This window comes from Triticum dicoccoides, chromosome 6B (genome assembly GCF_002162155.2).
Source record: "Triticum dicoccoides isolate Atlit2015 ecotype Zavitan chromosome 6B, WEW_v2.0, whole genome shotgun sequence".
Classification (NCBI taxonomy): Eukaryota; Viridiplantae; Streptophyta; class Magnoliopsida; order Poales; family Poaceae; genus Triticum; species Triticum dicoccoides.
The window spans coordinates 154,656,495-154,668,045 of record NC_041391.1 but is presented as its reverse complement, the minus strand read 5'-3'; the positions used below and the strand labels follow the sequence as shown (position 1 = coordinate 154,668,045).

Below are 11,551 nucleotides of genomic sequence, written 5' to 3'. Positions count from 1 at the left end.
CTTTTAGTTTAGTTGGCAGTGTTTAGATATGGCATACGACTATAAGGGTTGGGCACGCTTTGCTGCGCTATTGACGTTGTTTAGGTTTCTTCAAAAGTCAACATGGCACCCGCAGGGTTTGGGTATGGGTATTACGTGCCCATACCCACATCCGTCTCAAAAAAATTCGCCCATACCCGTACCTGGACCCGCACCCGCACCCCGGGTTTCAAACTGTTCCCATACCCGTACCCAGCTGGGTACGGGTAATCCCCGAGGGTAAAAATACCTAGTTAGGCGTGTATACTTGAGCATTTATATTTCCGTATTTTTACACATATTGACAGCATCTCAGCACATATATACAATATTTCAGCACATATACCCAACTAGGAGATCAAGAGAAGGAGCAGGCCAGAGGCGGCTGGTTGCTTTGATGCAGTAGCAGCGGTGACTTGGCGTCGGCGCGACGTTGACCGCCTAGGGTTAGCAAGTGGGCACAATTTGGTGGTGTGTGTGACGGCGGAAGGGGGTGGGGCGCAGTTTTGGATCGGGAATTTGGAGGGGTTGGGGCGGCTGGGTCCCGTGGTAGCATCTAAGTCAATGACACGTGGGACCTACTTGACAGGGTTATTATTATACGGGTTCGAGGGTTCGCGGCTATGGGTATTGCCTTCCCATACCCGTACCCGCCTTACCCACTGGGTATTGTTTTTTCCCATTTAGAAATTCATGGGTATTTTAATTTCCCATACCCTTACCCTAATAGGGTTTTTACCCGGCGGATTCGTGGGTAGCGGGTACCCATTGCCATGTTGATTCAAAAGATAGTCATTATATTTCAAAATATAAGATGTATTAGTTTTTTATAAAAATTCAAACCTTTTAAATTTGATCAAATTTATAGAGAAATATATCAAAATCCATAATATCAAAAAGGTATTTTTAATTCATCATAAAATTAATTTCCATACATTTTTGTTTAATATTGTGGATGTTGGTATTTTCTCTCTGAACTTGGTCAAAGTTAAAGAAATTTGACTTTCTACAAAACAAATACCCCTTATATTTTGGAATAGATAGAATATTTGGTGTGGTGCTGGGGGAGATGATAGAGTGTGTTTTCTTTTTATTTATAGTGCAGTGATTTTGGTGGCCCTTTAGTGATGGAATATTTCTGTGTCGCTGGTCGCATGTACTACTATATGGTGCTACAATATGACATGGTGACACTTATTTTTGTTTCCAGGTGGTGGGAGGTGCGCAGGATTGATATGCTTTTATAGGCCAATTGCTCATGATTGATCTAAAAAATTATTGGTCCCGTCGAAGTCATAAACCAAATCCAAAATTAAATATCTCAATTGAATGGAAGAGTTCTAAAATTAGGAAACATAGTGAATTGAATGGGAGAGCTTGAGAAAGTGTTGAACCGGTCAAAATCGGTTGACCGGTTCTAAATTGAATACCTAAATTGAGTGTGAGGCCTTAAAAATTAGGAAGGACGGTGTATAGTATAAAAGAACTGAATGAGAGTTTTAAGAAATTGTTGACCCGATCAAAATCGGTCGACCCAATTCTAATCGGATATCTCAACTAATTATGGACTCTTTAAAATTTAGGAGCTTACTGTTATAGAGGATTTAAGCATTTGGACTGCCCTAACAATTTTTTTGTCAATCAACAATCATGGACTTCAATTGGGAAATGCCCTAACACATTCTGCATCACATTGTCGAGCTTTCGCACAAGAGTTGGCGATCAAGCAGTGAGCAGGGCTGTCCTGTTAAAAGTTTGGGTAACTTTCTAGGAGGTTCCAAGCTGGTTTTAACTAGTTTTGGGAACCATAAAGGAGGTTCCTGAACCGGGTTTTTTAATTGGTATTTGGTTCCTTAAAAAAAATTGGTATTTGGGTTTTTTCTATTTTTTTAGAAAATCACAAATATAAAAAATGTTCATAATTAAAAAATGGCAAACTAAAAAAACATGTTTAAAAAAATCAAAAAATTGAAAAATGTTCTTGTTTTTAAAGAAGGTTCACAAATTTCATAAAATATCAGAGTCTTGAAAAATGTTGGTAAATTTGGAAAAATATCGCATTTTCAAAAACATTCACAGGTTATTAAAAACGTATTTTCAATAAATTGTTCATAAATTTGCAAAAATGGTCACGTTTTCAAAAAATGTTTGTAAGATAGAAAAAATATCCATGTTTCAATTTTTTTTGGAAATTCAATATTCATGTTTACAAAGTAATGTTCGCAAATTTGGAATAATGTTTTTAATCTAGACGATGTGCTGGGGTTATTCAACAATTAGGGGTCTCATCAAGCGAACCATGTGTCCACTCCTGGAAGAGTTTTGCAGCGGCCCTTGATGGCCCAACAAAAAATGAACATGTAGGAAAAATGAGCTAGGCCCACTTTGCTGTTTTTCTAAAGAAATAATTGTCAACAACAAAACCGCCATGTAATAATAATAATAATGCATAATAAGGTGCAAAAAAGGTGCCATGTTTTAAACCAAAAAATTGTGTCATTGCCAAGAGACTATATGAAATAAACTATTAAAACATTACAAATTGCTACGTAACCAAGAAAATACAATTACAAAATTGCAATGACTTGAAGGAAAACATATTTTCTATACCCATGTCATTTTGTGTTAAGAAAAAATTTGTGAATTTTTCCATGATCCAAAAATAAATTTTCCATGCTTTCCATGATAAAAAATATAAAATTTTCATGCTATGAAACATTTTTTTTGCCATGGTTCACAAGTTAAAATTGCATGGCTAAAAACTAAAATTTCCATGGTTCAAATTTTTTGCCATGATAAAATACAAAATGAATTAATAAAATTTCCATGACTGAATTAAAGAAGGAAATATTTTTTCCATGCAACTAAAACTATTTTTTGGCATTTTTTGCCACCTAGTGAAAAAGAAATGTTGTAAATTTGCCAAGTATCTTTTTTTTTTGCATATTCCCTTTGTAAAAAGGATGAAAATAGAAGAGGGGGTACGATTGAACTAAGATGTCCTAGGTGGAATCTAGATGCCCTGGCCAGTGCGGTGGGCTTGTGTGTTCAAATGACATTGTTCGCGCTTCTTTTGTTTCGGCGCGATCTGAAACGAAATCTGACATGCCACAACCCTCTGCTCCAAGATTTGTGTGTCATATCGAACGACAGAAACGGAGCTCGCGCTAGGCCTCTAAAAAACCGATGTCAGTTTTTTAACGATTGGGATAATCATTTGGTTCTACGGTTTATGTGAAACTTACAGAGTTCAACGGCATGCATCATGTCTGAGAATACCTATGAAATATGCTGAACTATGTCAGCGTGATTCTGAATCCATAATTGGTCCCGGATGTGGTAATACCAGCATTCTACTAGTAAAGAGAGATACAAGAGTTGGTTTTTTGGCTCTGCTTTATTAAGAGGAAAGCTTTCGAATAAGAACCACGCACCATTCTGAACTCTTAGGTATGACATCACAGGCAGAGCAACTTTGTTAAAATCATTCAAACATGCCTTTACATTACTGATGATAAAAATCACTAGCATGAAGCACCAGCATAGAAGCTGCGCAGTGTAAGGTTCAGCAAGAAGAAGAAAAGTACCCCTCTGCTCCGACATCACCTACCATCTAGGATAGCTAGGAGGATGGAACCAAGGCTAAACTGTAAACTCAGGCCAAGTCAGTTTGGTTTCGCAGCAGGGGAGGGTGCCGCCGCCACATGACATCTTGTTCGAGCATCATATACAACAGCAGATACAGCACCACGGAAGAACAAGAACAATTATCAAGATTAGTTCGTTGGCAACCTCCTCACTCGCCACTCGGTACATCACCAGTCAACGTTGTTCCATCCTTTGGGCACAAATGACAACGGTCATGTGTCGGCGTTTGCTCTTTGGGAAGCTTCTTGAACCAGTCCCTTTGCAGCATGCTCAGGATCCTCTATTGGCTTGACCATGGCAACAGCTTCCTGGAAATAGAAAATCCGGGACAGCCCATTGAGAACTACAGAAAATATCACTATGTGAAGGAGAATCTTCAGTAAAAACATCGTTAGTTACAAAACCCCACAGCCCATCACTAGCATGGGTGAGGAATTCTAGTCAGCTGTTGACTACCTCCTCCTGTAAATAACAGTGAAGCAAAGTGATTAAGAAGGTTGACTTGATAAAAGGTTCAATCACCAACTGTAATAGCCTTGATCTTCCTCTTATAAGGGAGAATGGGTGACCATTATTTGTTCTTCATGCGAAAACAACCAACATCTTGGATGAGAAGTTCATGTGTTATGACCGGGGTAACTTCAGTGTAACTTATACCCGGAGGAGGCCCACTGGGCAGGTTTAGTTAGGGGCTTAGCCCACAAGTTATCTTATTTTCCTTAGCATCGTGGTTATATAAACAAGCTGTAAGACTCTTTTGGAATTAAGCAATAAGAATAATCTATTGCCCGGCTCCCAGGGAGCCGGACCCTAACCCTAGCCGCCTCCTGCCTCTAGCGCCGCGCCTCCTCCCTCGCGCACGACGGCGCCCTGCCGCCAGCGACCGCGAGCCCAACCTCTTCCAGCACACCCCTTCCCCTACAACCTCCGTTCTAGACCCGGTAGAACCCTAGCTCCTACCACCTTGGTATCAGTTAGCTCCGGTTCGATCATGTCTTCACCGCCGCCCACACCATCCCTCCCGATGCCGACCTCCACCACCGCGCCGCTGATCGCCCCATCCGCGCCGCTGCTCTCGGCCTCCGCGCCGCTGGACTCCACCGCCCAGATGCATCCCTCCACCGCGCCACCCGCCGCCGTCTTCACCCCGGAGCAGGTCACCAGGGTCCTCAACGACCTGGTCACAGCGGTCCAGGGGATCCGGATGTACCTAGCCAGCCCCTACGGGCCGCCGCCACCCACGCTGCTGGCCGCCGCCACTAGCCCGCCAGTCCTACCGTGGTATCCGCCACCCGCGGCGGCCTCCGCGACGTTCGCCGGGCCGCTACAGCCCCAGCTGTAGCTACAACCGCCGCCTGCCACCACCCCGCAGTGGCCGCAATGGCCAGCGCCGGCCCTCGCAGCGCCCCCCGCGTCCATCGCCCCGCCGCCGTTCAGCACCGGGCCGGCCTCGACCACGTCGGGAGGCGTCCCGATCCAGAAGGTCCCCTTCCCATCGTCACCGTCACCGCTCCCGGCCTGGCTGTCCGGGTCGTCGCCGCAGCCGGACTACACCATGGCCAGGGACCAGCCGGCGCCCGCCCTACAGTATAGCGATCCGTCCGGCTCCGCAAGTGCCTACGCGGGCCGCGCCGACCCGCCGTTCCGCGGGGAACCCCCGATCCCCACCGACCGGGTGCCACCCTCCTCGCTACTCCGCACCACCGAGCCGTAAGGCCATGGCGGTCAGACTCAGACGCCGCCACGATTCGCCAAGATTGACTTCGCCACTTACGATGGTACTGAGGACCCCCTCAACTGGCTCAACCAGTGCGAGCAGTTCTTCCGCGGGCAAACGCACCCTCGCGTCGGACCGCACCTGGCTCGCCTCGTATCACCTTCGGGGCGCCGCACAGACATGGTATTACGCCCTCGAGCAGGACGAGGGCGGCATGCCCCCTTGGGAGTGCTTTCGCGAGCTATGCCTCCTTCGCTTCGGGCCGCCGATCCGCGGGAGCCGACTGGCGGAGCTTGGCCGCCTCCCTTTCACCTCCACGGTGCAGGACTTCGCCGACCGTTTTCAGGCCCTGGCATGCCACACGCCAGGTGTGACGGCGCAGCAGCGCGCCGAGCTCTTCGTCGGCGGTCTTCCGGATCACATCCGCGTGGACGTGGAGCTTCGGGGACCCCAGGACCTCCAGAAGGCCATGTACTACGCCCACGCCTTCGAGTGTTGAGCGCAGGCTCTACAGCAGGCGGCACCGGCCCGAGGTGGCCGTCCGGCCGCCAGGCCGCCCCCAACAGCCCCCGTGCCGGGCCGGATGCCCCCGGCCACCCTAGCGGCCGCTCCAGCCGCGACGCGGCCCTTCTGTCGGCTCACTCAGGCTGAGCAGCTCGAGCGACGTCGCCGGGGGACTTTGCTATAACTGCGATGAGCCCTACGTGCCGGGCCACGTCTGCCCGCGCCTCTTCTACTTGGAGACAGCCGACTACGTCGAGGAGGACACACCCGCCGACGGACTCGGCGAGTTGCCGCCACCAGCTGCTGCGGAGACCGCTCCCGCGCTCGCCCGGGCAACGGCACTGGTGGTCTCGCTCCATGCGCTTGCCGGCATCCGCGACGAGCGGACGATGCTTTTGCCGGTGATGATTCACGGCGAGCTCCTGGTGGCCCTCCTGGATACGGGCTCCACACATAACTTCTTGCCCGAGGCAACCATGTGCCGCTTAGCGCTTCAGCCAACGGGCGGGGAGCAACTTCAGGTCACGGTGGCTAACGGCGACCGCCTCCGGTGCCATGGGCTGGCGCTGAACGTGCCCATCACCATCGACGGCGAGCACTTCACCATCAGGTGCGCCGGCATCGACTTGGGCTGCTTCGACTTCATCCTCGGTGTCGACTTCTTGTGGACTCTCGGTCCCATCCTATGGGACTTCGATGCCCTGACGATGACCTTCTGGCGTCTCGGTCGTCGCATCCGGTGGGAGGGCGTTGGGGGCGCCTCCCCAACGACGCCGCAGCTTCAGCTGGCCGCGACCACCACCGAGCCCGAGCACCCACTGTTGGATCACCGACTGCGGCAGCACGGCGACCTCTTCGAGGAGCCTCAGGGACTTCCGCCAGCCCGGGTGTATGATCACCGCATTCATCTCCTGCCGGGCACGACACCTGTTGCAGTGCGCCCCTACCGCTATCCCCAGCTGCAGAAGGACGAGCTGGAGCGGGCAGTGCGCGCTCATGCTCGCCTTGGGCATCATCCGGATCTCCATGTCGCCGTTTTCGGCGCCGGTCCTCCTCGTTCGCAAGTCGGACGACACGTGGCGCTTCTGCATCGACTACCGCGCCCTTAACGCATGACGCTCAAGGACAAGTTTCCTATTCCGGTGGTCGACGAGCTCCATGGGGCGTGCTTCTTCACCAAGCTCGACCTCCGGTCGGGCTACCACCAGTTGCGGATGCACCCGGATGATGTCGCCAAGACGGCGTTTCGGACTCATCACGGCCACTTCGAGTTCTTGGTGATGCCTTTTGGCCTCTCCAACGCTCCGGCAACCTTCCAGGCTTTGATGAACGACGTCCTCCGCCCCTACTTGCGTCGGTTTGTGCTCGTTTTCTTTGATGATATTCTTATCTACAGCGCCTTGTGAGCGGAGCACCTTCAGCACGTCGCCGTCATCTTCCACGAGCTTCGAGCACATCATCTTCATCTTAAGCGCTCGAAGTGCTCGTTCGGGACGCCTTCAGTCGCCTACCTCGGCCACGTCATCTCGGCCGAGGGGGTGGCTATGGACGCCGACAAGGTGGCGGCCGTCGCGGCCTGGACGACACCGCACTCACCGCGGGCTCTTCGCGGCTTTCTGGGTCTTGCCGGCTACTACCGGAAATTTATCCGGGAGTTCAGCCTCATCGCGTCCCCGCTCAGCGCCTGCTGCGTCGCGACGCCTTTGCTTGGGATGAGGAGGCGACAGCGGCGTTCGAGGCCCTTAAGGGGGCCCTCACGACGGGTCCCGTTCTTCAGATGCCTGACTTCGACCGGCCGTTCGTCGTGGACTGCGGCGCCTCCGGTGTGGGGTTCGGCGCCGTCCTTCATCAGGGCGATGGACCTCTCGCCTTTTTCAGCAGGCCCTTCGCTGCGCGCCATCTTAAGCTCGCGACTTATGAGAGGGAGCTCATTGGCTTGGTGCAGGCGGTGCGCCATTGGCGGCCTTATCTTTGGGGCCGGTCATTCCGGATTCGCACGGATCACTACAACCTCAAGTTCTTGCTGGACCAGAGGCTGTCTACCGTGCCGCAGCATCAGTGGATCAGCAAGCTCTTTGGCTTTGACTTCACCGTCGAGTATCGTTCGGGCCGCCTCAACACTGTGGCCGACGCTCTGTCTCGCCGCGATGCCGACCACGACGCAGCCGTCGGCGACTCCGAGGGGGCGGCGCTTTGCATCCTCTCGGGGCCATCTTTCGCCCTCTTCGCCGACATCCGTCGGGCCACCGCGGCCGCGCCGGACACTCAGCTCCTTCGGCAGCGACTTGCTGCCGGCGACCTCGAGGAGCTGTGGCGCCTAGCAGATGGCTTGCTCCTGCATGGGCGCCATATCTTCGTGCCGGACCACGATGACCTCCGTCACCAGGTTCTGCTGCTGGCACACTCGGACGGCCACGAGGGTGTGCAGAAAACCCTCCATCGTCTCCGCGCCGACTTCTACATCCCCGGTGATCGGGCCCTGGTCCGGGACTGGGTGCGGTCTTGTGAGACGTGCCAGCGCAACAAGACGGAGACACTGCGGCCGACTGGCCTGCTGCAGCCCTTGGAGGTGCCCTCTCAGGTCTGGGCTGATATTTCCATGGACTTCATCGAGGGCCTTCCCAAGGTGGGAGGCAAGTCCGTCATCCTCACGGTGGTCGACCGCTTCTCCAAGTATGCTCACTTTATCGCGCTCGGCCATCCCTACACTGCAGCGTCCGTGGCCCATGCCTTCTTTGACGGCATCGTCCGCCTCCACCGGTTTCCCTCTTCGATCGTCAGCGATCGGGACCCGTGTTCATGGGGCATGTCTGGCGCGATCTCTTCCGGATGGCGGGTGTGAAGCTCCGCCTGAGCACGGCCTTCCACCCTCAGACGGACGGCCAATCCGAGGTGGTCAACAAGGTGATTGCCATGTATTTGCGTTGTGTCACAGGTTATCATCCTCGCGCTTGGGTGGATTGGCTCGCGTGGGCGGAGTACTGCTACAACACCTCCTATCACTCCGCCCTGCGCGCTACGCCATTCGAGGTGGTCTACGGCCGACCGTACCCGGCGATGGCTCGGACGGAGGCAGCGGGCGATCTTCTTCGCAACCGTGACGAGATGCTTGCGGAGGTCCGGCAACGCCTCCTTCAGGCCCAGCAGCTGGCCAAGCACTACTACGACGGCCACCATCGCGAGGCGGAGTACACGGTGGGCGATTGGGTGTGGCTGCGCCTTCTTCACCGCTCTACACAGTCCCTGGACCCACGTGCTAAGCGCAAGTTGGGTCCTCGCTACGCCGGGCCATTTGCCGTCTTGGAGCGCATTCCGAAGGTGGCCTATCGCCTTCAGCTTCCAGCCGGTGCTCGCATCCACGACGTCTTCCATGTGGGGCTGCTGAAGCCCTTCCGTGGGGAGCCACCGGCGGCCACACCCCCGCTTCCTCCGACCTCCGACGGGCACCTCCTTCCGGGACCAGCAAAGGTGTTGCAGGCCCAACTACGTCGCGGGGTGTGGTACTTGTTGATTCAGTGGGATGGCCTTCCGGAGGAGGCCACTTGGGAGCAGCGCAACGAGTTCCGCCAGCCCGACTTTCAGCTCGAGGACGAACTGTTTGCGCAGGCGGGGAGAGATGTTATGACCGGGTAACTTATACCCGGAGGAGGCCCACTGGGCATGTTTAGTTAGGGGCTTAGCCCACAAGTTATCTTATTTTCCTTAGCATCATGGTTATATAAACAAGCTGTAAGACTCTTTTGGAATTAAGCAATAAGAATAATCTATTGCCCGGCTCCCAGAGGAGCCGGACCCTAACCCTAGCCGCCTCCTGCCTCTTGCGCCGCGCCTCCTCCCTCGCGCACGACAGCGCCCTGCCGCCGGCGACCGCGAGCCCAACCTCGTCCAGTACACTCCTTCCCCTACAACCTCCGTCCTAGACCCGGTAGAACCCTAGCTCCTACCATGTGCATCGGTAAATCAGAAATCTCTATAAAGAGGCTACCGTTGAGTTATGATGACGTAATGACCGCCTAGAATATCTAATCAAAAACCTACAAGTCAAGGTTGTAGTTGAGAACTAAGGAAGAAAACAAAAGTCAAGCCTTGATCTCTCGATCACCGATAACATACTGCTTTGTAAGTTTATCACCAGATGCTCGAGAAACAGCACGAACACCAGCAACACACCACGTCCCTGCAAAAAAGAAAACACAGTAAAAACAGAAATAATATTAGTAATGAGCACATACTGAAGTATAGGGTTTCAGAGGCCTCATAAAATTACCAGCCCACCTCACAAAGCCTGCAGCTTCTATAATTCTCTGTCTCTCTGTTTGGTAAGGTTTGTGATCCCTCGAAACGGCTATTGCTGAAAGGGTGCGATGCAGCAAACATCATTATCATCTGACGCAACTGAAATGACATAAACATGAGATCATTATCATCTAACGCAACTGAAATGACATCATTATCATCTAATAGAAATAATCGATCAAGGAGCTGCTCACATATGAAAAACCTGAACAATTGATAATGTTCTTTTGAACCCCAATTCATGAACATCATCAACCCTTGTCTCAGAGTCGTCCATTGATGCCCTGTTCACAGCACAACCTGCAAACCCATAACTGAACCTTTCCTTTTCACTGCATTGGCAAGAGGAAAAAATACTGTGCACAGAAAATTGAACTGGTCATACTTTCGAAAGACGGATACTTCAAGTACTCCAACATAGGAAAACACAGGATATTTTGAGATTTTGCCATCTTTGGTTCCCAGAAAACAATCCGAAGTAGCAAAAGCACATGTGAGCAATTTGTGGAGTATTTTAACTCACATGACAGTATCTCAGACAGAAATGGTTAGACATAGCTGTTAAAAATGGCTCAAAGGCCGTGAATCATCAAGGAGGTCAGCAACATAGACATTGAAAATCAGGATACAACAGCATATCAGTTCAGGACATGGAAACCCACCTGGGGGTGGCTAATCACTCCTTGCCTTCGAGATGAAGTTCTGGGAGAATTACATCAAACAGCATGCATTCAATTGGATTTTGGGATTAGCCAGTGCTCCACCATCATGGTCGCCGCCAAGCTCCAAGGGGAGTGAGCATGCTGCTGCACAAACACAACTCCGCCGCTGGCCGCCGGGGCACCTCCCCGCGGCGAAGCACCACGCCTGAAGGGAGGGCCAGATCCACCCAGGCTCTGGATCCGAGCCCCCCACGCAAGCCACCACGAGGCCCGCCGGCGACCTCACCCCCAGGGCCGCCGCTCCACCTCCCGCGAGGCCCAGAGCAGCCCGCGCCCTCCACGGCCGCCGCAGAGCAGAGCCGCACGCCGAGCCCACCACCGCGGAGCCGTCACTCGGCGGCCTATCCGGCCGCCGCCCTCCTCCCCTCCCCTCTCCTCTCCCCTCGTTCTGCGGTAACCCACCAACCAATCTCAGCAAACAGACAATGTACTAAAAGGAACACCTTACTTCTGAATATAAAATGTCGACAGTGAACATCACAGCAACTGAATTGTTTCAAAATGTTCAGTTAACTAAGCTCGCATCCAAAACTCTGAATTCAGACAATGTACTAAAGGAACATCTTACTAAGCTCGCATCCAAAATGTTCAGTTAACTAAGCTCGCATCTAAATCGATTTTTCTAACGAAACAAAATGCGTGCTGT

The 11,551-nt window shown here is 52.0% G+C and overlaps 1 pseudogene; it reads left to right on the top strand.

The window, feature by feature from the left end:
* Positions 1-5,380: 5,380 nt before the first annotated feature.
* On the top strand, positions 5,381-6,330 carry LOC119323807 (annotated as a pseudogene).
* Positions 6,331-11,551: the final 5,221 nt, after the last annotated feature.